The sequence below is a fragment of the Jaculus jaculus genome, chromosome 16 (assembly GCF_020740685.1).
Source record: "Jaculus jaculus isolate mJacJac1 chromosome 16, mJacJac1.mat.Y.cur, whole genome shotgun sequence".
Taxonomy (NCBI): Eukaryota; Metazoa; Chordata; class Mammalia; order Rodentia; family Dipodidae; genus Jaculus; species Jaculus jaculus.
Window position 1 is genome coordinate 22,779,545 of NC_059117.1, and position 15,689 is coordinate 22,795,233.

At 38.0% G+C, this 15,689-nt stretch overlaps 1 pseudogene; it reads right to left on the minus strand.

Moving 5' to 3' along the window:
• Positions 1-12,721: 12,721 nt before the first annotated feature.
• LOC123455276 lies at positions 12,722-12,915 on the minus strand (annotated as a pseudogene).
• Positions 12,916-15,689: the final 2,774 nt, after the last annotated feature.

Below are 15,689 nucleotides of genomic sequence, written 5' to 3' on the forward strand. Positions count from 1 at the left end.
CCAGTAAGATTTTCCTCTGGTTTCCTTGCCCCGTCAAGGGTAAAAATAAGTAACTTTTGTGTGTCCAGCATTAAGCAGGACATATGACCCATCGCCTCCCAGTCTTAGGGAACATGGCAGGACAGGGTGTGAGTAAATGTAAAGCAGGAGTGTGGGGAGGCGGGCTGTGACACACTGTCTTCTGGATGCGGCAAGGCTGTGTCACTCATGAAGTCACAGCAGCTGTGACTTCCTGCATAAGATAAATCTGTCACTATTTTGTCATGTATGGGTAGAAGGTGTCCTAAAACCCCACACTTCCCAGAGTAGCTAGAGGCAGCTAATAATTGCTGGGAGAGGGGTGGTCATGTTCCATCAGTCATGTGGCCAGTGGTAAGTGGCCTCCTCCTCAGTAAATGACCTCCTAATCATGATTATGCAAGTAACCTCGATTTAACTCAGTGGGTCAAAATAAAAAGGCATGGAAGTAAGCCGGTGATTAACGGGGAAGAAACAGGGTGTTTATTTGTAGGGGGAAGAAAATAAGAGAACAAGGTTCAGGAAAATAAGATCAAAATGCATTATATACATAGAAGAAACTGTCAAAATTAAAACAACAACAACAGCAACAATAAAAGTTAAGGAATAGTCAAAGGGCTCACCAGGTTCCAGGCTGTTCCTAACAAAACTAGTGGCGAACTTGGTGCTCCATAGCTTACCACTGGCAGGGTCATTTCCTCTGTCACTAATTGCAGTGATGGCCATGATTCATATGTTGATGCAACATGGTTGAGTTCCAAAAATGGTGATCGTAAATAGAAAATGCATGCAACTTAGTTTCTGTCTATTTCAGGACTTTGTTATTTGCTCTTATCTGTAAGTATCTGGACAATTCATTTTTTGTAGAATTTCATGAGATCAGACACTTGTGTATTTCCTGTTGTGAAAATTAGCTTTCAGAGTTAGGTCAAGTTAAAGCCTACTTTAGAATAGAAAGTGGGTAGACTCGGGAGTCAAAGATACTGGTTCAAATCCTGCCACTGCCATTGCCTTCCTGAATTCTCCTTGTTCTGAATTTGTTAAATAGGAAGAAGACATCCTGTGTGTAGCAGTACTGCAAAGTTAAACATGATCATTATGAAATAACTTGCCCTTTTTCTTCCCATCATCTTTATCTCACATTTTCAAAGGGAACCAAAACATTTTTGTTTATTTGCAAGGAGAGAGAGAAAGGCAGAGAGAAAGAGAGGATTGGAGTGGGGAGAATGGGCACACCGGGGCCTCCTGACATTGCAAATGAAGTTTGGATGCATGTACACTTTTCATACCTGGCTTTACAAGGGTACTGGAAAGCTAATTCAGGCCATGAAGCTTCGTATGCAAGCACTTTTAACTGCTGAGCTAGAAATTCCTAGCCCTAAGAAATTGTGTGTGCATGTGCGTGATATGTGTGTACATGTTCATGTGTGGGTGGGTGTAGGGGTAGAAGTCAGTGATCAATGGAAGGTGCCTTCTTCAATTACTTTCCACCTTATTTTTTGAGATAGAGGCTCTTACTGAATGTGGAGCTCTCAGATTGTACCAGAATAGCTAGCCAGCAAGCTCTAGGAAGCTTCTTGTCTCTGCCTTCTCAGTAATGGTATTATAGGCATATAATGTGCCTGGTCTTTATGTGGGTAATGGGGACCTGGACTCAGATCCTCATATTTACATGGCAAACATTTAAGTGAATGAATCATTTCCCCATACACTCTGGGGGATTTCATTAAGTATTATTTTAGCAATAAGTGTTCCTAATGCATAGAATATAATTACATTTCAAAATAATTTGAAGAGTTGTGCAAATTATAATGACCATTGAAAATTGATATATTCATTATTTAACAAAGAAGTAGGGGGAAGAAAACACTGACTTCAGGGAAACCATTGCCAGTTACAAACCAATCAGAAATGAGACAGGGTGTCTTACATGATAACTGAGGTCTGTGAAAACTTATGCTCTTACTTAGAAATGTTCCAATCACCACGTCATTTTTAGGAATGTATATTGCTTAAAGTAGGTGACTCTGTGGCAGGAATTCAAGCATGATAAACTTTCATGAGTCCTCTGCAAAATTTATTAGGATCTGCTAATTGGCCATTGTTAAAATTATGGTAGTTTATCAAGTAATCATCAGTGAATGTTCATATATATACTCCTCTAGTCCTAAGGCCATCTGGATCTGAGCACCACCATTATAAAATACCTGAGAAGGTTTATGGACCTTAGTTATAAATTGTAAAACTTTTGGTATAGGGAAGGAGTGGACTCCAGTTTGAATGACCTTATAAAAGCGGAAAGTATTGCCATTATTCTAACTTTTAATGGTTAAAAACATAAATGTAATTAATTATATGGTTATATATAAAGCAAAATAAAATTATCTAAGTTAATTAAATGTCTCTGTAAAACCTGGTTATTTGGCTATTACTGGTTTAAAACTAAAACAAAGAGAAAAATTCAAAAAATGGCATCATCTTTTTACCTGCATTAAAATTTTGTCATCATTGTTGCATGAATTTAGCTAAAAGAAGGAGGTTGTGGTCTTCATTTTTATTCCCTGTGTTCCTTCTCTGTAAAATGTGTGGGACAGGGAGGAAAGTGAATAATTGTTGATACATCTTTAAAGAATAGTGCCATGAGCCGTTGAGAAAATAATTTAAATATCAGAAACTGGATTTCTTAACTGAATTTCATAGTAAATATAAGAATTGCAAAATACAATATTCAGATAACAATAGTAAGGCATTTTGGTGTGTGGAAGAGTGAAAAGCAGCTAGCCGACAAGAAAAAGAAAGTCCTAAACTTATCTTTTCTTAAGTGAGAAACTTAATTCCTACAAAACCAATTTCAGGAAACAGCCAAAATGTTTTCCCTTGTGTTCATATATACATTCAATAAAACCTTTTGATGTTGAAAATGCTGCTAGAGAATAAGGCGATTTCAAATTTCCTGAAGGCCTTGCAAAGAGAGTGGTCCTTCATAATCAGAGCACCAATGCTAAAACTGTAAAAGGATTATTATTCACTTTTAACTACTTGTCATTCAACTATGAAAATCATTAGCTATATAATCTTGAGTCACAAAGAAACAGGGTTTTTCTACTTAATAGGTCAGAATAAAATGATTTGGGATATTACGCTTCTTCACAAATATACCTTGGAAAAATATGAACACATAAAATGATATCTGTTACTTAACATTCTTTAGAGAATGCAGTCATAAGTGCTGAGGGTCATACGTGAAATCAGTGCAGGGAAAGTATCTCCTACAATCGTGTGAATGAAACAAGGAAGCCTGTTAATTGCAGAAATCAAGTATGTAAAGAAGAACCACCTGTGAGAGACGAGAAACCCTGGACAGGATTCATCTAGATTCATGCGCACTAAAGGATATGAGGATACATACAGTAAAATGCCGGAGGCTCTGGGTCCCACGCAGAGACAAGCCTCAAACTGTCTTGCAGCACTGCAGGGCGCCACTTACAACACATGGAAGAGTCCACAGAAGTCAACCCTGATGAAGATGACTGTGGAAAACAAACCTTGCGAAAAAAACAAGCAACACCAAATGAGAAAATTAAAGCACAGCATATTGTAGATGTATACTTCACAGGCTAGAAATTGCAGAACAAAGTCAAATACTCCAATGTATTTCAAGAGAAAAAAGGCCAGATAGAAATTTTAAAAATAAAGTCATTATGACTAAAGAAAGACTGGAAAAAATCCTGACAATATGAAGTTAAAGAAATGAAAAATATAGTCCCTGGTATAAAACACCTCAAGTGGGATGGTCAAATATAACAAGATTCAGCTGAAGAGTCAATAAATTGGAATGCAGATCCATGGAGGTCATCAATAAGGTGGTACGTTTACAGATAGCAAATGGAAAACAGAAGCATGTGCTATGGACAATGAGAAGATGAGATCAAGCATTATTATAGTATATTTATTTATTTGAGAGAGAAACAGGCAGGGAGAGAGAGAGAGAGAGAGAGAGAGAGAGAGAGAGAGAGAGAGAGAGAGAGAAAGACAGAATGGGCATGCCAGGGCCTCCAGATACTACAAATGAACTCCAGATGTGTGCGCCCACTTGTGCATCTGGCTTATGCGGGTCCTGGGGAGTTGAACCTGGGTCCATTGGCTTTGTAAGTAAGCACCTTAAAGGCTAAGTCATCTCTCCAGCCCCAAGCATTACTATATAGCAATTTCAGGAGGAAGGAATAGAAAAGGTAAAAGGAAGTTAAACACAGATTAGTTTACAAGGCATGTTTTCCAAATCCATTTTAATGTGTATTCAACAAAAGTCAGCTCAAGAGAGGAATGGGATGCCGTACACAATATGAACAAGTGTTTTGGCAAATGGTTTTATTATTAATGTAAAAATATATTTTTTAACTTCTTTTTTTCAAGGTAAGGTCTCACTCTAGCCCAGGCTGACCTGGAATTCATTATATAGTTTCAGGGTGGACTTGAACTCATGGCAATCCTCCTACTTCTGCCTCCTGAGTGTTTGGATTATTGGTGTGAGTCACCATGCCTGTCTATATTGGCCACTTAAAAAGTGGTAATTTTGGGTAAAATTAAGAGGAAAAAATAAGAAATTCAAATTACAATCATGTGAGAAATGATGTTGGAGAGAATGAGTTGAAAATATTCTGCATTCCTCTCTTTGCATCTAAAGTTGATGCGTTCAAGAACAAACTTGTAGAGCCTCTAAATAGCTTAAAAGATAAATTAAAACAATTGTTTATTGAGGAATATGTTTAAAGAATGACAATAATACCATATATTAATTTAATTTAATTAAGTAGATGAAAACCAACATGTTTTGATCTCAAAACTTAATGTTTAAAAAGGAGCTACTTGGGCTGGAGAGATGGCTTAGTGGTTAAGTGCTTGCCTGTGAAGCCTAAGGACCTCGGTTCGAGGCTCGGTTCCCCAGGTCCCACATTAGCCAGATGCACAAGGAGGCGCACGCGTCTGGAGTTCGTTTGCAGAGGCTGGAAGCCCTGGCGCACCCATTCTCTCTCTCTCCCTCTATCTGCCTTTCTCTCTGTGTCTGTCGCTCTCAAATAAAAATAAAAATTTAAAAAAAAAAAAAAAGGAGCTACTTGTAGATAGGTATGGCAGTCCTATGTGTGTGTCTAAGACAACACCCAGCCACACTGTGTAGATGTTCTTTTTATTTTCAGTGTATAGATTGTGCATCTTTATAGACACAGTGAAATGGATTCACTGAGTTCATGATGATTATTAACTTTAAGCAGAGTGAGATGATTAGGCAAGCATTGGGGTTGGTGGCCTTTTTTCCTCTGCTGGCTATGCACTTTCTTAAACATCCTTTGGAAGGAGCATTGGAAACTTGGCATGGTGGTGCACCACATGTCTTTACTCACAGCACTTGTAGGCAGAGGCAGGAGGATTGCTGTGAATTGGAGGCCACTGTGGGACTACCGACCGAGTCCCAGGTCATTCTGGGCTAGAGTGAGGCCCTACTTCGGAACAAATAAACTAAACACTAAAACACACAGGCACACACATACACACCCATGAATACTGAAGCATGTCCTGTGATTTCAGGACACTCTTATACATAGGAAAAGATCTGATGTAAGACAGAGCTAAGATTAATCAAAAATAACATAGGTTTACCTTTGTTTATTCTAAAAGCAGAGTTACTGCTTGCCTTCTGAACGCATTCAGAGGCTTACCTCTGAGACCTTAAAGATGGTCTTTTGTTGTGGGCCTCATTGTGGTTTGGTTGAGGGCAAAGTAAATGCAGGAAGTTTATCTGGTTTGAAAAATTAGTTTCTGAATCAGTGTTCCCCAGCAACAGCAGCAGCAGCAGCAGTGCCCAGGGAAAGGTGGAACACTTGTGAAAGTTGATGCCTTAGAGATTTAAACTGGTGCAATTAAAAGAGGCTTCAATAAGATTTGATATTACAGTGATATCACAGTTCGTGCTAAGATTTCCAAATTTATACTTGCAAATGAACCTATGTAAAATGATATGCAACTTGGGATATGAAACTATTTCAAGATCCATGGTTGCTTCAAACAAGTGCAGTATTTTATCTTATTTTCTCTTCAGGGGAAAGTAGAGAAACTACCTAACGACAAACGTAATTTTGTTTTTGTTGAAATACAAGACAAATGATAAATCTGGAGTTGACTGATATCATAAACTTTGCTTCTATTAAATCAACTTTTAGCATTTGGGCATTTGCACATGTACTTGATGAGGTGGAGCATAGGAGACAGGGATTTTTTTCTGCACTTCTTGCGAAATGTGTATTTGTCACATGGAATAAATATCATCTTGATGAGATGCACACTTGGTTAAGTGCTGCTCAGAAAGGCATGTCTTGTTATTTTTGAATGATTTTGGGGAAAAAAAATAGTGTTTCTAGTACTGATTTTCACCAGAATGACATGAAATGGCTCATCTTCAAAAAAGCTCTGTAGAGCCATAACTAGTTTCTTACTTTACATTTAATGTCAATTAGAAGTTATGTAAGGGTTGTATAATTTAAGTTAATGTCATCCTCAAAGATCTAACAAAGGTAATAAAAACTAGCTCACAGCAAGAAAAGAATACAATTCTAGAAGCAGTGGATGGTGGAGGTGTAAGGAGGTACAGACACCACTCAACTGGAGTCTTTTAAGATCACTGCCAAACTAAAACAAAAATGAAATGCCAAAATAAACATAAACATCTCAGAGCTGATACAAACCTATTCAAACTTCAAGCCTTAAAGCGTCTGTCCCTAAAAGCTGGTGGCCCACAACCAAAAGGTATATCAAAAACAATGCAGACTGGAGAGACCACTTAGCTGTTAAGATTCTTGCCTGTGAAGCCTAAGCACCTAGGTTTGATTCCCCATTTTTACCTATGTAAGCCAGATGCACAAGGTTAGACATGAGTCTGGACTTCATTTGCAGTGGCTGGAGGCCCTGGCATGCCCATTCTCATTCTCTCTCTCTTTCTCTGCCTCTTCCTATTTCTGTCAAATAAATAAATAAATAAATGTATAAATAAATAAGTGATTTTATAAAATCAGCAATGCAACTCCCACATACGCAGGCCAATTAAGACCTGCCTGTGCTGTCTGCTCCTTTGTAGATGGTTGGAGGGTCAGGGCTTTTTCTCGATTTTTACACTTGGACCTTATCTCCTATAATAGGTGTTCCCTTACTCTGGTAGTACACATCCTGCCACCATCTATCTCTAGTTGAGAAACCCATGCCTTTTCTTCTTCTTATTTGTCATTTCTCCAAGTGTCTAACTTAATTGCGAATGTGGTTTTTGTCTTTGTCTTCTACCTGAAATTAAATCTTAAGTAGCAAAAATAAAATGCCCCCCCAAACTAGAAGATGGACACATAATTGACCAGTTTAATAATTTTGAGGAGATAGATGCATCAATTGTTAAAAACACACATAGAAATAAAGGGTAAGATAAGAAGGGGAAGGAATGAAGAGTAATCTTGTAGTTACTGACTTGTGTACCACAAAATGTTAGGGCAGTAGAGGAAAGGGAAATTGGCTTATTCAAGTTTCTAGTTTTCTATGGTCTATCGATCCAGAAGTCCTGTGAGACAGATCTGAGCAAGGAGAGGTCTGGGAGGTGGGGATCTGTGATGGGTGAGGTCTGTGGGGGTTGAGGACTGTGGTGGGAGAGATCTGTGGATGGCGGGGTCTGTGGGGGGTGGGGTACGTGGAGGTGGGGTCTATGAGAGGGTGGAAACAGGAATCTCTGGAGTGCTACCTGAAAACCTAGAAAGTAGGGTTTTAGTCCTATTTTTCTCTTTAGTAAAAGCTGAGGGACAGTTGTTTCAAAGAGAAAGGACTTGAGGAGAAGATTCATTTGACAAAATAATCAGCAATGCTGAATATTCTATATTCATAAACAAGTTAGTCCTTGACTAACAGGCCACTGTGGTAAATAAACCAGTGAGCAGGGGCAGACAGGGCAGACACATTCATGGCACATGCCATGTGTATCTCAGGAGAAAGCAAGCAAACAAAGCCAGAAGGGATGCAGCGTCTCAAATTCTTAACAAAAACGTCAGCCTAGTAATTTAAAATAGTTAATAAAGTTTGAAAGGAGGTGAAAACTAATGAAATGGGAAAAGAGCAAATGTATAACTGAGACACAAACCAAGTTGGAAAAACAAAAACAACTACAACAAAAAAGATAAACATGGTGAAAATGATCATTAGGGGCATGCAAACAGGCTTGAGGCAGTGGGAAATCAAGAAAGATATGAAATTGACTTATATAGTTATGAATGACAAGCTATATTTGATATGGTAGATGTAATTATATTTTCTATGAAGATACTTGGCTAAACAATACAGCAAACAATTCAAATGCACAGTAGGATATGTTCTTTAATATTAAGAAAGCACAAGCCAGGCGTGGTGGCGCCTGCCTTTAAATCCAGTACTAGGGAGGCAGAGATAGGAGGATCGCTGTGAGTTTAAGGCTTCCCTGAGGCTACATAGTGAATTCCAGGTCAGCCTAAGCTAGAGTGAGACCCTACCTTGAAAAACAAAAAACAAAAAACAAAAAAATTTCAAACATGGAAAAATTTCTTGAAATTAAAAAACAAAAACAAAAACAAATTGATTGGCAAGGGAATGAAGCTTTTTAGAAGACACATCGAAATAAACTACCCAGAATGCAAAGCAGCATTAAAAGAAAATATGATGAAATGTAAATATTGCTAATAATGAGGTCACTTAGAAAAATCTTGAGCAATGGGAGGTGTCATATATAAACATAGGGAATAAAATTATCCTACAATTAAAATATGACAGCAAACTCCCAATTTTTTCATAAGCATGCTTATTCTTTAAAGATTTTATTAAGATTTGTTATCTTTAAAAAAAAATTATTTGTGTAAAAGAAAGAGGGGGGGGAGAGAGAGAGAGAAAGAGGGATGGGCCTCTAGCCACTACAAATGAACTCCAGATACATGTGCCACCATGTGTACCTGGTTTATGGGGCTCTAGGGAGCTGACCCTGGGTCCTTAGCTTTCACAAGCAAACGCCTTCACTGCCAAGCCACCTATTCAGCCCAATGTTTGTGATCTTCTATGCTGAAGAAATATATGAAGTTCAATCAAGTTCTGTTAATATTGTTCATGTTTAAAACAAGTAAATCATATTTAATATGCCATTAATGTCTATTTTTAAAAAAGTCTTAATTTTCATTTATTTATTTGTGTGAGAGAAACACAGAGGATAGGCACCCCAGGGCCTCTTGCTGCTGCAAACGAAAATCTGGACACATAGCCATTTTTGCATCTGGCTTCATGTGGGTACTGGGGAATCAAACCTGTGCCAACAGGCCTTGCAAGCAAGCGCCTTTAATCACTGGAACAATCTTCACAGCCCTAATATTTCCTTTTCTTTTGTGTGAACGTTTGTTTGGTGGGAAGACATGTGTATGCATGTTTGTGTGCATGTGGGTGCCCACACGCTTGCGTGTGCAGGTGTGTGAAGGCCAGAGGTTGATTTCTGGGGTCTTTCTTAATTGCTTAGCTTACTTACTGAGAGTCTCTCACATTAACCGAGAGATGAGGTAGGCTAGCTGGCTGGGTTAGCCTGGAGATGGGTGACTACCGTGATGACAGGCAGTGGCCATTCTCCTGACATTTACACTGATACTGGAGAACTGAACTCTGGTCCTCATGCTTTCACAGCAAGCACTTTATCCACTGAGCCATCTCTTTAGCTCCTTACTAATTGTCTTTAAAGCAGCATCTATGACATGAACCAAGATTTCTACATTTTAAACCTTTCTAACATTTAATTTATATATGTTCATAAAGTTAAGAGACATATAGAGTTTTATAAACCATGGTGACTTCTACATGTGCCATTTTTCCTATAAGCTCTAATATTAGTGATGTCAATATGGGGTGGAATATTTCTCACATTGTGAATGGATTCATATTCTTTTTATCATGGCAAAAATCCAACTGAATGAAGAAAGTTATCTGAACCATTTTCTTATAGGCAATGGGGAATCAGATTGGTCTATAAACCCCAAAGGGCAGGAAACAGTTAGTCCTGTTCTTGCTGCTTAGGGATGGGATGGGTGCTTCCTGGTACATAAACGAAGAAGCTCATGACATCTTGATTATAAAAATGCATTTGAAAGGAGAAGGGCTGGAGAGATGGCTCAGAGGTTAAGGTGCTTGCCTGCAAAGTCTGAGAACCAAGGTTCGATTTCCCGGTACCCATGTAAAGCAAGATGCACGAAGTGCCACATGCATCTGGAGTTTATTTGCAGTGGCTAGAGACACCGGCTCACTTGCCTTGCAAGTACATAAATAAGCACATTTATTTATCTCTGAAAATCCTCATAAACATTCATTTTCTGAAATAAAACTGATGCCTATTGTAGGATTTAGGTCTAAATTTAGTGTATACTACTTGAACTTTCCTTTCTCTCTGTTCTGCCATCATGATGCATTCGTAGGATGCCTTACCTCTAAACAGGCTTGTCATTGTTTCAACAGAGAATGTCCCCAGGTGCCCACTCTTTGTTAGGCTCCTGTGGTAGGTTTCAGGGAACTAAGGAGATGAGTAAGATTCAGTCCCTGTCCTTGAGGGTGCCTCAGTCTGGTGGGAAAGGCAAACATACAGCTAATTATAATTGCAATGTGCTAAATGATAAAATAAAAATATGGATAAGGTGCCGTGGGAGATGTGATAGCAATTAATTCTGCCTAGAGGTGGGGAGATGAGTCCATGACTGGAATGAAATTTAAAACTCTATAAATTTAGCATAATAAGGACAATATTTTTAGATCTTCTATTATAGCTAGGACATTTTGTCTACCTTTACTCCATCTGACAAGTCAGTGGGAAAATGGTGCAGCAGCTTGGGAAGCAGAAAAGTAAAAAAGCATGTTCTTCCCTCGTGCAGAGCAGGAGGGAAATCAGAAGGCAAGGAAGGACACTAGATTTAATTGCCCCTCCCCCAATTCTGAACTCATCCAGAGAGCTGGCAGCTCTGTAACTTTCCAGTTTGATACAGGATTTTCTGAGAATATCAGGTCATAGCCTCCTTAGCCAATGTCACTCCGAAGCCTGGTTTGAGGCCTGGCTCCACTTTTAACATTATGTTAGAATGGTAGAGAGCCTTTGGCAGGATAAATAGTCTGAGAGAGATATATCTAGGCATCATATATTTTGGACATCATATATTTTGGAGTCCCATATGTGTCCAGTGCTCCAATAACAGGGGATGAAGGGTCTTGAGAATGGCTGTGGATGGGCAGAGACATTGCGTCAAAACCCAGAGCACAGAGCTCTTGATTAGCCAAGAGGCTGTGAGGGTGGGACAAATTCTATCAGGTATATGACAGGAAACAGGTGCCCTTTACCTGGAGTTGTATTTCTTCAATATGAGCTCAGCTCAGAAGTGTAGGGCAGCTTGGAAAAAAAAAAAAGAAATACTATATTAAGATTCTTTTCTTTCTTTCTTTATTTTGGCTTTTGGTTTTTGAGGTAGGGTTTTACTCTAGCCCAGGTGGACAGGCTGACCTGCAATTCACTATGTACTCTCAGGTGGCCTTGAACTCAAAGTGATCCTCTCACCTCTGCCTCTCAAGTGCTGGAATTAAAGGTGTACACCACCATACCCACCTTTTATATTAAGATTCTTGAAAGTACTCCAATTATAAGTAAGGGCTGTGCAAAGTCTTTGAGGACATAGGAAGTTTGTGTTTTAGAATACCTGTATGTTGAAGGAACAGGGAAGAGTAATAAATGCAAAGTGACTGGGAAAGACTTCTGCCCCTCCTCACTCCTACCCAACCCTGAGTCCTAACATTGCATGTGTGTGGGTTTGCTCGTAGTCAGCTTTTCAAATGTTACAGTGATTGAATTCCAGTACTTGTGCTGGCACAGCAAGCGCTCTCACCTACTGAGCCATCTCCTTGGTTAGAGTAAATAAATATTTAATTGAATATTTTGCTCATTATTGCTTACATAATTGTGAGTAAAATGAATAAGGTTCATCACACAAACTTGTGAATTTATGTTCAAATGTTCAAGGTCAGTAATCATGTACCATGATGAGGGCTGTGAGATAAAATGACCAAAAGCATTGGAGACAGGTAATAGTCACCACTGGCCTAGTGTGAGAAGTAAAGGAAGGACTCATTGCATTATACAAAAGCATTGCCCAAGTAGACCAGTGTGTGTGTGTGTGTGTGTGTGTGTGTGTGTGTGTGTGTGTGTGTGTTTATTAGTATAGGGAGCAAGAAGCCCAAAAAGATGAATTAATTATGAGGTATCTAAAGCAGGAAGGGGGTATATCACATATTTGAGAAAATGAAAGCAAGTCTTTTCTGTTTGAGTTCATACTGGGAAAAGTTATGATGGAAAGTTCCCCTTCAGAAAATGTTGAGGGGTTATATACCAGATAATCTCTCTCACAGATAAGCAATATTAAGTCTGAAAGAACAAATAAAAATAATCCAATGCTAGCACATGAAAGCATTATAGAGCAACTAAAAGGAGGCAGAAATTGAAGGACCATTGTCAGTTACAAAAAGAGTAATTTTTTAAAGCAAAATGTTTACTATGAAAATGTACATGACCTGATTTCATATCAGTAGTTAAAAAAAAAAAAAGGCTCTTTGAGAAAGGGGCATGAATTTTCTGTAAAGCCATTGTTTAATCTAGTTCCCAGGCTTCCAACAAGATGATGCTATTTCTTCGTATAACTACCATCCCAATATTATTTTGTTGCCCACTGCTTGCCATTTCCATGCATTCACTGATCATAAGATTCATGAAGGGATCAAATACCCACAGTCTTCCTTGGACATGTCTGCCGCATTTAATCTCAGTGATAGCTTCTTGTCCATAAGTTTCTTCAGTGCGAGAGGGTGGGCCTTGCTCACCTTGTCAGCAGGAGTTTGCAGCCACTCTCAGGCACAGCAGCTTGGAGGACTCAAGAAGAGCAATGTTAATACCAGGTCAATTTTATTTGAAATGCTATGCTGGTGATGGAGCAGTTGCACTGTGGCAGAGAGCCATAATCTGAATGGAGTTACAGGACACAGGGCAAAAAAGGACAGACCAACTGGAGAATAAGGAAGGGAAGTATACAAACTGAAGAAGACAAATATTTGAAGAAATTATGTCCCCAGTTAAGGTTTTATCTAAATATTTTATTAACCCATAGTTAACCCATAGTTAAAGACAATCTGTGATCACTATTGGTTTTAACCCTCAGATATTCTAAAGTTATCTTATATATCATTGCCTAATAAACTGTTCTCTACTTCAAAAAGTGAAAGTCTAGGGTCCATATATGAGAGAAAACATCTGGTATTTGTCTTTCTGAATCTGGGATACTTTGCTTTAGTATCATAATTCCCCACTCCATCCATTTTCTTGCAAATGTTATGATTTTGGTTTTCTTTATGGCTGAGAACAATTCCATTGTGTACATGCACCACATTTTCCTTATACATTCATTTGAATATTAAGGCTGCTTCCATTTCTTAACTATTGTGAATAGTGACTCATTAAACATAGATGTGTAAGTGTCTCTTGGGTAGGTGGTAGAAACCCCTGGCTATATACCTGTGAATGGTGTAGGTGGGTCATATGGTAGTTTTAGTTTTAGTATTTTTTGAGAAACTTCCACACTAATTTCCATACTAATCACATTAGTTTACACTTTAACCAATAGTGAATTAGGAAGGATTTTATTTTTGATGTTTTGTAAATGGCTTTGTTTTATTAATTTCCTTTCTGGTAGTTCACTGTTAATGCATTGAAATGAAACTAATTTTTTGTATATTGGTTTTATATCTTTCAATTTATTGAATTTGCTTGTTAATTTTAGCAATGTAAGGGAAGCTTTAGGTTTTGTATATATGAAATGGTCGCATCTACAGTCTGGGGCAACTTTCCTCTTTTTTTTAAATCTGGATGTCTTTTATTTATTATTATTCTGTAATTGATCTGGCTGGACTTCCATCACTGTTTTGCACAGAAGTGAGGACCATGGTTATCCTTGATTATTCATAATAGTAATGGAGCAGCTTTTAGATTTTTTGCCACTGGGATTAATTTAGCTATATTTTGCCCCTATTTTCCTATTTTTACCATTAAAGTTCATTGAATTTTATAAAGTTATTTCTGCATGCATTTAAATTTCCATGTGATTTTTAACTCTTCATTTTAACTCTTGGGGATGATGTAAATGTTGTGTGTGTGAGTATCATGTTCATATGTATGTGGTCACATGGGTGTGTTGGGTGTCACTATTCAGTAACACCACCTGCTTCTTTTTGAAACAAGTTTCTCATTAGCCTGGAGCTCACTAATTAGGCAAGACTTGCTGATGACAGCTGACCAACCACATTATCCACAGTATATACTAGATAGAGAATATATTAAGCAACCAGATTTGAAGTTCACAAATTGTTGCATAAATCCTCTAGCAATGGGGTTGCAGGCAAGTTCCACCACACCTGGCACTTTTACGTAGACACTGGATATACAACTCAGGTCCTCATATTTGGGAAGCAAACACTTTATTGACTTGGGCTATTTCCCCAGCTTTAATGGAAATGTTCTTTATTAGGAAGGCATTTCCTAAGTGTGTGTCTTCATAAAACTCATAAAAGGGTATGCTTTCTATTTATACATTTTACTACATGTTTTAAAATATCTTCAAGGAAATATTGACATATAATAATATTGACATCTAATTGAAAACTGGACATTTGCACGTGTGTATGTGTATATGGACGTGTTTGTGTGTGTGTCTGCATGCCACTCTACAGGTGTAGAGGTCAGAGAACAACTTTGGATATCAGCCCTCATCTTCCACCTGGTTTGAGACAGGACCTCTCAGTTTGTTGTTCACTGCTGTGTTTATCAGCCTTTCTAGCTCACTTGCTTCTAGGAGATTGTCTTGTCTCTACCTCTCTTCACATCTTATGCATGCTGGGATTATAGATGCTAGCACTACAACAGCTGGTGTGCATGAATTCTGGAGGTCCAAACTCAGGTACTGATGTTTGTACAGAAAGTACTTTGTCCATGTAGCTATTGCCCCTCCCCACCTTTTAGCAGTAGCAAACATTAGCAATTCTGAGATTAAATTCTATTTATTTTAGGTTTGAGCAAGTGAGTCATTGTTGAGTGACAGATTATTCATCAACTCTCGAGTTCATTCCATTTTCTTCCATAAGAAAAATAAATTATTTGCATGTGTAACTGGTGACAGCTGACCATCCATATTATGTACATTATATACTAGATAGAGATTATATGAAGGAACCAGATTTGAAGATCATAGATTATTGTATAAATTCAGAAATAAAGACAATGAGCTTGACATTCCTTTGAGATGTCTTATAATGAGCTCGGATTTAAACATAGGGGAGTGATCATGTCTGGATATATAATTTTATAGTTATAAAATGAACATTTTTTTCAATGACTTTTAATATGTCAAGCACTGTAGTAACCACAAATAAATTCTTGCAATAGAATCCATTATTACTTTTGTGAGAAATGAAGTAACAGGACATAAAACCATTTAGTAATTTTTCCAAAGTTATAAAATGGTTAAAGGAGTGGATAGAATTATTAAAACTGGAAAAATATTGCAACAATC